The following is an 11,679-nucleotide window of genomic DNA, read 5'->3' on the forward strand; positions in this document are numbered from 1 at the left end:
TAAGCTTCTTAGGCGCTTTGATATTCTGTTGTTGTTTGGTTATTTTACTAGGGTGGGCTAAGACACCCTTATATTAGAGCGACAGAGGCTTTTTCCTAGGTGCTTCCTAATCTCTATTAATCTGTACATCCAGATTCTTCCATTAGCTTGCCAGATAGTGAAGCATTTCTTCACTGCTCTTAGAGTCCAGTGGCAGAATGCTTTACATCACTCCAGCCAATGCGTGACATTGTGTATATTTATGTAACCATGGAAAACCATTTTATAAAGCTCCTGATGCACAGTTCATGTCCTGATGTTGGCAGTTTGGAACTCTGTAGAGAATGATGCAACAGATGATAGGAGATTTTTACTTGCTACCTGTTTCAGCACTTACAGTCTAACACTTCCTGGCAGGGCCGTTGTTGATGCTTCCACCTCACAAGAGCAGTTACAGTTGACTGGGGAAATCCACTTGGGCAGAAATTGTGACAAAGGTGGCATCCTATAACAGTGCCACATTTAAAGTCACTAAGTTCTTCATTACTACGCATTGTACTGCTAATGTTTGTGTATGGAGATTTCATGGCTATGTGCTGTATTTTATGCAAAGGTTAGCAATGGCTGTGGCTAAAACACAAGAACTCAATAATTAGCAGGGGTACCCACATACTTTTTGCCATGTAGGGTATTTCTCTACTTTGCAGCTTGCTGTTATCTTATCATTTTTGCTGAGGCCAAACAATGGAGAGTTTGTTAAAGGGACAGTCTAGGCCAAAATAAACTTTCATGATTCAGATAGAGCATGTAATTTTAAACAATTTTCCAATTTACTTTTATCACCAATTTTGCTTTGTTTTCTTGGTATTCTTAGTTGAAAGCTTTACCTAGGAGGTTCATATGCTAATTTCTTAGACCTTGAAGCCCACCTCTTTCAGATTGCATTTTAACAGTTTTTCACCACTAGAGGGTGTTAGTTCACATATTTCATATAGATAACACTGTGCTCGTGCACGAGAAGTTATCTGTGAGCAGGCACTGATTGGCTAGACTGCAAGTCTGTCAAAAGAACTGAAAAAAGGGACAGTTTGCAGAGGCTTAGATACAAGATAATCACAGAGGTTAAAAGTATATTATTATAACTGTGTTGGTTATGCAAAACTGGGAAATGGGTAATAAAGGGATTATCTATCTTTTAAAACAATAAAAATTCTGGTGTAGACTGTCCCTTTAACATAATAACAGCAAGTCTTGTCTTCTCCATACTTCTTGCATGTGTGTTTATCATTAACATAAGTGCACTACTGGGACATTGCTTTTTTCTGGGGTCTGGTACGTGCTCTCAGGGGCTATAGTAGGATCGGTCTAGCTTGGGATTTAATGTGCTTGTAACTGGATGTACATTATAGAAACTCATCTATGAGTCTGCCTATACAACTATAGATAAAACACTACACCTCATTACTGGCCAATACTAGATGATCTAGATTATCAGATATATTTTGATATGTGGTTTGCTAATACACACACACATATATATATATATATATATATATATATATATATATATATATATATATATATATATATATAAGCTATGTGTAACATTTTCTCTGTGGTCAAATTTACAAAACTTGTAATGAGGCCCTTTAGGTGAGAAGGTTGCTGTACACATAAACAAATAGAAGCTATATAATTTAAAGGGACAGTAAACAATGTAATATCTCATTTCTAGTTATATGTGTAGTTAAAACTTTGCAACAAACTTTCATTATTTATTTTGCCCCTGTAATTTAAGTCTGAAAATTGTGGGTTTTCCAGTCCTGAGAATTTGAATTGAACATATTGTAGATTTCACTAACCAGCTACATATTTATCCCTAATTGAATTAGCAGAGACAATGGGGCCTATTTAAGAACGTGCGAGCGGACATAATATGATATTGCGGATCATGTCCGCTGCACATTAATAAATGCAGACAGCATATGCTCTCAGCATTTATCATTGCACCAGCAGTTCTTGGGAACTGCTGGTGCAATACCGCCCCCTGCAGATTCGCAGCCAATCGGCCGCTAGCAGGGGGTGTCAATCAACCCGATCGTATTGGATCGGGTTGATTTCCGGCGATGTCTGTCTAAAGAACGCTGCTTCATAACTGGTATTTGATAAATATGCCCCTATAACTTTATGAAGGCCACAACACTGAACAATTAGCTAGTAACAATTCCAGATTGGCTCCTCCAAGTAGTGGGTGCAGTTACAGCAAACAAGGGTTTAATGCATTTTTTTAATGCATTAAATAAATTCAAGCTCAGCTATACATCTAGAAACAGTTTTCAAGCATCCTTCTCTATAAGATAATTAAATGCAGCTGATAGATTTCTCTTAGCTCAACCAGAATTTTTTTTTTGTTGGTTTCCTTTGCCAATCTATGATTTACCAAGGGTGAAAGGTGGAACCACAAGAGTTTATTATTTATGCTGTGGTTTATATGCAAGTTATAAATTGGTAGATTACATTATTTTAACTATTATTTTATATTGTAAGCCTTTAGTGATATTAGTTAGACTAGGGCAGGGTTACTGAGCTGTAACCCTCAAGGTGCCATTAAAAGTCAGATTATAGGTTGCTGCTTTTCTAGAACTGTTCATTATCTTAAAGGGATGCAAAAGAGTGTTCTCTCTAAGGCCACATTTTGTGAGCAGCCCAGCAGTGAACTATACCTTGTGGTCTGCATTGCGTAGTGTTTGCTAACTGCAGGGCGTAGTTCCCTAATTAAGGCTAGATTACAAGTTGACAGTTGAGTGCACCAGCAATAAGGGGTTTATCGTGTGTGTTTGAGCACGTCGGAACTAGCATGCGTATTACAAGTTGCAAGTAAACACGTTCGCTTGATTGCAATTGAATTTTACGACCGTCATGATATCGCGACTTCAGAGCTCTGGTGCAGTGCTACGCTTGACTAAAAAGTTGCACAAAAGATATAAAAATAGATTGAAAAGTACAGTTACAATCATAATAACACAATCGAATAAAAATTATTGAAACAAATATTGCATAAAAAAGTTATACGGGCTCCAAGATATGAGGTTTCCAGGCAGGCAAAGGGCTTTAACATATAAATACATACATACACATGTCTAAATATGTATATACATGTATATATGTGTGTATATATGTGTGTACGTATGTATTTATATGTGTATATATTGTATGTATTTACAGACTTCTATACACATATAAACACATAAATACATATGTATACATATATAGACATATATAAAAGTGCATTGAAGCCCTTTGCAGTCAAATGGCTGAAAACATGAAAAATCATATTTATGCAATATTACGGCTAGATTACGAGTTGTGCATTAGGGTAAAAAAGCAGCATTAAGAGGTCCTAACACTGCTTTTTTACGCCCGCTGGTATTACGAGTCTTGCAGGTTTAGGGGCACCACACACTTCTTTGGCCTTACCGCAAAACGACTTACGTAAACTTTGTAAAGTCTTTTTTCTATGGGACTTCCATAGCGCCTGTATTACAAGTCTATCCTGGGAGGCCAAAAAGTGAGCGGTACACCCTACCCTGTCAAGATCCCTAACGCATTTAAAAGTCAGTAGTTAAGAGTTTTATGGTACAATGCCGTAACATAAAACTCATAGCTAAAGTGCTAAAAAGTACACTAACACCCATAAACTACCTATTAACCCCTAAACCGAGGCCCTCCCGCATTCACAAACACTATAATAAAAATTTTAACCCCTAATCTGCCGCTCCGGACACCGCCGCCACCTACATTATATTTATTAACCCCTAATCTGCTGCCCCCAACATCGCTGACGCCTACATTATATTTATTAACCCCTAATCTGCCACCCCCAATGTCGCCGCAACCTTCCTACACTTTTTAACCCCTAATCTGCCGCCACTATAATAAACATATCAACCCCTAAACCACCGCACTCCCACCTCGCAAACATTAGTTAAATATTATTAACCCCTAATCTGCCGCCCCCCAACGTCGCCGCCATTATATTAAAGTTATTAACCCCTAAACCTAAGTCTAACCCTAAACCTAACACCCACTAACTTAAATATAATTTTAATAAATCTAAACAAATATTCCTATCATTAACTAAATTATTCCTATTTAAAACTAAATACTTACCTATAAAATAAACCCTAAGATAGCAACAATATAACTAATAGTTACATTGTAGCTATCTTACGGTTTATTTTTATTTTAAGGCAAGTTTGTATTTATTTTAACTAGGTAGAATAGTTATTAAATAGTTATTAACTATTTAATAACTACCTAGTTAAAATAAAGACAAATTTACCTGTAAAATAAAACCTAACCTAAGTTACACTAACACCAAACAATACAATATAATTAAATAAATTAACTAAATTAAATACAATTACCTAAATTAAATTAAATTAGCTAAAGTACATAAAAAACAAACACTAAATTACAGAAAATAATAAACAAATTACAGATATTTAAACTAATTATTACACCTAATCTAATAGCCCTATTAAAATAAAAAAAAAACCCAAAATAAAAAAAACCCTAGCCTAAACTAAACTATCAATAGCCCTTAAAAGGGCCTTTTGCTGGGCATTGCCCTAAAGTAATCAGCTCTTTTACCTGTAAAAAAAAGATACAAACAACCCCCCCAACAGTAAAACCCACCACCCACACAACCAACCCCCCAAATAAAATCCTATCTAAAAAAACCTAAGCTCCCCACTGCCCTGAAAAGGGCATTTGGATGGGCATTGCCCTTAAAAGGGCAGTTAGCTCTTTTGCCGCCCAAACCCTAACCTAAAAATAAAACCCACCCAATACACCCTTAAAAAAACCTAACACTAACCCCCTGAAGATCGACTTACCGGGAGACGTCTTCATCCAAGCCGGGCCGAAGTCCTCAACGAAGCCGGGAGAAGTCTTCATCCAAGACGGGCGAAGTGGTCCTCCAGATGGGCAGAAGTCTTCATCCAGACGGCATCTTCTATCTTCATCCATCCGGCGTGGAGCGGGTCCATCTTCAAGACATCTGACGCGGAGCATCCTCTTCATCCGGAGTCTTCTTACTGAATGAAGGTACCTTTAAGTGACGTCATCCAAGATGGCGTCCCTTAGATTCCGATTGGCTGATAGAATTCTATCAGCCAATCGGAATGAAGGTAGAAAAAATCCTATTGGCTGATGCAATCAGCCAATTGGATTGAAGTTCAATCCTATTGGCTGATCCAATCAGCCAATAGGATTGAGCTCACATTCTATTGGCTGATTGGAACAGCCAATAGAATGCTCCGAATCGGATGTCTTGAAGATGGACCCGCTCCGCAGCGGATGGATGAAGATAGAAGATGCCATCTGGATGAAGACTTCTGCCCATCTGGAGGACCACTTCTCCCGGCTTCGTTGAGGACTTTGGCCCGGCTTTGATGAAGACGTCTCCCGGTAAGTCGATCTTCAGGGGGTTAGTGTTAGGTTTTTTAAGGGTGTATTGGTGGGTTTTATTTTTAAGTTAGGGTTTGGGCGGCAAAACAGCTAACTGCCCTTTTAAGGGCAATGCCCATCCAAATGCCCTTTTCAGGGCAATGGGGAGCTTAGGTTTTTTTAGTTAGGATTTTATTTGGGGGGTTGGTTGTGTGGGTGGTGGGTTTTACTGTTGGGGGGGTTGTTTGTATTTTTTTTTACAGGTAAAAGAGCTGATTACTTTGGGGCAATGCCCTGCAAAAGGCCCTTTTAAGGGCTATTGGTAGTTTAGTTTAGGCTAGGGTTTTTTTTATTTTGGGGGTGCTTTTTTATTTTAATAGGGCTATTAGATTAGGTGTAATTAGTTTAAATAGCTGTAATTTGTTTATTATTTTCTGTAATTTAGTGGTTTTTTTTTTGTACTTTAGCTAATTTAATTTAGGTAATTGTATTTAATTTAGTTAATTTATTTAATTATATTGTAGTGTTAGGTGTTAGTGTAACTTAGGTTAGGTTTTATTTTACAGGTAAATTTGTCTTTATTTTAGCTAGTTAGTTATTAAATAGTTAATAACTATTTAATAACTATTCTACCTAGTTAAAATAAATACAAACTTGCCTGTAAAATAAAAATAAACCCTAAGCTAGCTACAATGTAACTATTAGTTATATTGTAGCTAGCTTAGGGTTTATTTTACAGGTAAGTATTTAGTTTTAAATAGGAATAATTTAGTTAATGATAGGAATATTTTTTTAGATTTATTTAAATTATATTTAAGTTAGTGGGTGTTAGGTTTAGGGTTAGACTTAGGTTTAGGGGTTAATAACTTTAATATAGTGGCAGCGACATTGGGATTAGGGGTTAACAAATGTAGGTAGGTTGCGGCTACATTGGGTGCGGCAGATTAGGGTTTAATAAATATAATGTAGGTGTCGGCGATGTTGGGGGCAGAAGATTAGGGGTTCATAACTATAGTGTAGGTGGCGGTGGTGTCCGGAGCGGCAGATTAGGGGTAATAATATAATGTAGGTGTCGGCGATGTTGGGGCGGCAGATTAGGGGTTAATAAGTGTAAGATTAGGGGTGTTTAGACTCGGGGTTCATGTAAGGGTGTTAAGTGTAGACATAACTTTTATTTCCCCATAGGAATCAATGGGGCTGCGTTACTGAGTTTTACGCTGCTTTTTTGCAGGTGTTAGACTTTTTTTCAGCCGGCTCTCCCCGTTGATTCCTATGGGGAAATCGTGCACGAGCACGTACAACCAGCTCACCGCTGACTTAAGCAGTGCTGGTATTGGAGTGCGTTAATGAGCAAAATTTTGCTCAACGCTCACTTCTTGTCTTTTAACGACGGGTTTCTGAAAACTCGTAATACCAGCGCTGCAGGTAAGTGAGCGGTGAGACAAAACTGCTTGTTAGCACCGCATAGCCTCTAACGCAAAACTCGTAATCTAGGTGTTAATTTTTAATAAAGTGTTTAACTGTATATGTACTGTAAATATTTCACATGCCAATGTTCTTCACATAGATTAATACGTTCTAAGTATTTTAAATAGATATTGCTTTAAATATCAATACCTATGTATAATTATATGTGAAAGAATTCTATGTATTAGGTTTTTATCCAATTTTTGTGCTCCACTGAAGTCTATAGTGGGAATATATTAATGCGGTAACGATATTCTAACTGTGGCTTTTTCCATTTGTTGGGTTAGCGCGCGAGCAAAACATTTTTACTTACAACTTGTAGTACGCAAGCCACCCAATGCGTGCAAAAAGCCACAGTTGAGTGCACTCGTAATCTAGTCCTAACTATTTTACTGCTGGGGCGCTCATAAAATGTGGCTTTAGAGGGAACACTAATGCAAAGTAATTTTTTTTTTTTAATAGGATAAATGTTCTTGCACTGAGGAGGAAATATTTTGATGGTTATGTCACTGTTCAATAGCAGTGGGAAATCTGCTTATGAGTCAGTGAGCTATCAGTTTTTAAAGTACAATCAGCTAGATTACGAGTTTTGAGTGCTATAGGGAAATTAACGACCGCCACAAAAGCAGAGTTAATTCACCTCCCTATAGCGTTGCTATTACAAGTTTGTAAAAAGCAGGCTTGTGCGGGCGATATGGTGGCGTTGAGCACCATACCGCATCAAAATACAAGCGCTGCTTTGACGTGCTCGTGCACGATTTCCCCATAGACATCAATGGGGAGAGCCGGCAAAAAAGAAGCCTAACACCTGCGATCACGGAAACAAAAGCTCCGTAACGCAGCCCTATTGATGTCTATGAGGAAAGAAAAAGTTATGCTTAAACCTTACACCCTAACATAAAAACCACATCTAAACACCCCTAATCTGCCTCCCCCGACATCGCCGCAACCTACATAATGTTATTAACCCCTAATATGCCACCCTTAACATCGCCGCCACCTACATACAGTTATTAACCCCTAATCTGCTGCCCCTAACATCGCTACCACCTACATACAGTTATTAAGCCCTAATCTGCTGCCCTTAACATCACCGCCACCTACATTACAGTTATATAGTTATTAACCCCTAATTTGTTGCCCCTAACATCGCCGCCACCTACATTACAGTTATTAACTCCTAATCTGCCGCCCCTAACATCGCCACCACCTACCTACACTTATTAACCCCTAATCTGCTGCTCCCAATGTAGCCGCCACTATACTAAAGTTATTAACCCCTAAACCTCTGGCCTCCCACATCACTAACACTGCATAAATATATTAACCCCTAAACCTAACCATAACCCTAAAGTAACCTTAAGCATAAGTCTAACCCTAACCCTAACACCCCCTAACTTAAATATAATTAAAATAAAGCTAAATAAACCTTACAATTATTACCTAAATAATTCCTATTTAAAACTAAATACAAACTTACCTGTAAAAAAAACCTAAGCGAGCTACAATATAACTAATAGTTATATTGTAGTTTTTTTAGGTTTTATTTTTTTTTCACTTGTAAGTTTGTATTTATTTTAACTAGGTAGACTAGTTAGTAAATAGTTATTAACTATTTACTAACTACCTAGCTAAAATAAATACAAATTTACCTGTAAAATAAAACCTTACCTGCCTTACACTAAAACCTACCATTACAATCAAATAATAAATGATTAAATTAATCAAATACAATTATCTAAATTACAAACCCCCCCACTAAATTACACAAAATAAAAAAAGGAAATTATCAAAAAAACAAAACAAATTACTCCTAATCTAATAGCCCTATCAAAATAAAAAGCCCCCCAAAATAATAATACACCTAGCCTACACTAAACTGCCAATAGCCCTTAAAAGGGCCTTTTGCGGGGCAGAATTACAAACACCCCCCCAACAGTAAAACCCACCACCCACCCAACCAACCCCCCAAATAAAACTCTATCTAAATAAACCTAAGCTAACCATTGCCCTGAAAAGGGCATTTGGATGGGCATTGCCCTTAAAAGGACATTTAGCCCTTTTACGGGGCCCAAACCCTAAGCTAAAAATAAAACGTACCCAATAAACCCTTAAAAAAAAATAACACTAACCTCCTACGATCCACTTACAGTTTTCGAAGACTGGACATCCATCCTCATCCAGCCGGGAGAAGTCCTCATCCAAGCGGGCAGAAGTCCTCATCGAAGCTGTCAGAAGTCTTCATCCAAGCGGGCAGAAGTCTTCATCCAAGCGGCCAGAAGTCTTCATCCAAGCGGGCAGAAGTCTTCATCCAGACGGCATCTTCTATCTTCATCCATCCGGCGTTGAGCGGGTCCATCTTCAAGACATCTGGCGCGGAGCATCCTCTTCTTCCGATCGTCGCTGGAAAATGAAGTTCACTTTAAGTGTCGTCATCCAAGATGGTGTCCCTTACATTACGATTGGCTGATAGTATTCTATCAGCCAATAGGAATTAAATGGGAAAAAAATCCTATTGGCTGATCCAATCAGCCAATAGGATTGAGCTTTAATTGTATTGGCTTATCCAATCAGCCAATAGGATTGAGCTTGCATTCTATTGGCTATTCCAATCAGCCAATAGAATGCGAGCTCAATCCTATTGGCTGATTGAATCAGCCAATAGGATTTTTTCCCCTTTAATTCCTATTGGCTGATAGAATTCTATCAGCCAATCGGAATGTAAGGGGCGCCATCTTGGATTTTAAGGGCTATTGGCAGTTTAGTGTAGGTTAGGGGTTTTATTATTTTGGGGCGGCTTTTTTATTTTGCTAGGGCTATTAGATTAGGAGTCATTCATTTTTTTTGATAATTTCGTTTTTTATTTTGTGTAATTTAGTGTTTTTTTTGTAATTTAGATAATTGTATTTGATTAATTTAATTTATTTGATTTGATTGTAATGGTAGGTTTTAGTGTAAGGCAGGTTAGGTTTTATTTTACAGTTAAATTTGTATTTATTTTAACTAGGTAGTTAGTAAATAGTTAATAACTATTTACTAACTAGTCTATCTAGTTAAAATAAATAAAAACTTACCTCTGAAATAAAAATAAAACCTAAGCTAGCTACAATATAACTATTAGTAATATTGTAGCTTGCTTATTTTTTTTATTTTTTTTATTTTTAAATATTAATTATTTAGGTAATAATTGTAAGGTTTATTTAGATTTATTTTAATTATATTTAAGTTAGGGGGTGTTAGGGTTAGACTTGAGCTTAGGGTTACGTTAGGGTTAGGTTTAGGGGTTAATATATTTATGTAGTGATGTGGGAGACCAGAGGTTATGGGTTTAATAGTTTAATTTAGTATATTTCGTAGTGGGGGGCTTGCGGTTTAGTGGTTAATAGGTTTATTATAGCAGCGGTGTGGGCGGACGGCAGATTAGGGGTTAATAAGATTTAAGTAGTGTTTGCTGTGCGGGAGGCGGCGGTTTAGGGGTTATTAGGTTTATTATAGTGGCGACGATTTTGGGGAGTGGCGGAAGAGGGGTTAATACATTTTAATAGTGGCGGCGATGTCCGGAGCGGCAGATTAGGGGTTAATAATTTTATTTTAGTATTTGCGATGGGGGAGGGCCTCAGTTTTGGGGTTAATAGGTAGTTTATGGGTGTTTAGTGTACTTTGTAGCAGTTTAGTTATGAGTTTAATGTTACAGATTTGTAACGTAAAACTCATAACTACTGACTTTAGATGGTGGTACGAATCTTGTCAGTATAAAGTGTACTGCTCACTTTTTGGCCTCCCAGGCAAACTCGTAAAACCGGCGATATGGAAGACCCATTGAAAAAGGACTTTTTAAAAAGTGCGGTAATGACGTTAAGTGACGGCAAAAAAGGTGTGCGGTACACCTATACTTGCAAGACTTGTAATTGCGGCGTTAGGGAAAAAGCAACGTTACGAAGCATAACTGCTTTTTCACTCATAACCCAAAACTCGTAATCTAGCTGAATGAACTTAAAATGTCATTCCCCAAAAGAGCCTAGATTACAAGAGGAGTGCAAGATTTATAGTGTAGATAGTGTAGATTGTGTGAAATTGATACCATAAACATCTGTGCACTCATTTTACAAGTTGAAAGTAAAGTGTTTTTTTTTCTTGAGCGTGAATATCATCTGTGCGTGAGTGAGTACTGCCAATGTTTTGTCTATGGAGATATCATGGCTAAGTGTTAGATTTTAGGCACCTTTTAACAATGACAATAACAATTTAACAGTGTGGCTGAAACACCTGATCACAATAATTAGTAACGGTGTCCACAAACTTTTGGCAATATAGTGTGTGTATATGTGTATATATGTGTATATGTATGTGTGTGTATATATGTATATATATATATATATATATATATATATATACTGTATATATGGCAAAATGTGCAACTATGCTGCACTGAGTATAGCAAAAAGAAGTTAAAGTACATCAAGGGAAATACCTTGTTTAATCAGAGTAGGCGTTTCGTCCTTGCACGCCAAACTCACCTCCTGTAGCTGCACGAGATCCTTCACATTGGTTACAGGCAGGTGAGGGTCAATAAGGCTGAAAAAGAATTCCTGAGTGACTTGCGCTTTCTCAAAGATCTTTGAGAAAGCGCAAGTCACGCACAAAACACGTCAGCTGACATAGCCACCCTACTACCTGCCACCGTTAACCGCTATGTGAGTGTTCCGTTTTTATTATTGATTGCAAATAAATTATGAACTTTTAAACTGTTGACTCCTATTTGGGCTGTGCATGGTACTTTTG

Source organism: Bombina bombina, chromosome 3 (genome assembly GCF_027579735.1).
Source record: "Bombina bombina isolate aBomBom1 chromosome 3, aBomBom1.pri, whole genome shotgun sequence".
In the NCBI taxonomy this organism is placed as follows: Eukaryota; Metazoa; Chordata; class Amphibia; order Anura; family Bombinatoridae; genus Bombina; species Bombina bombina.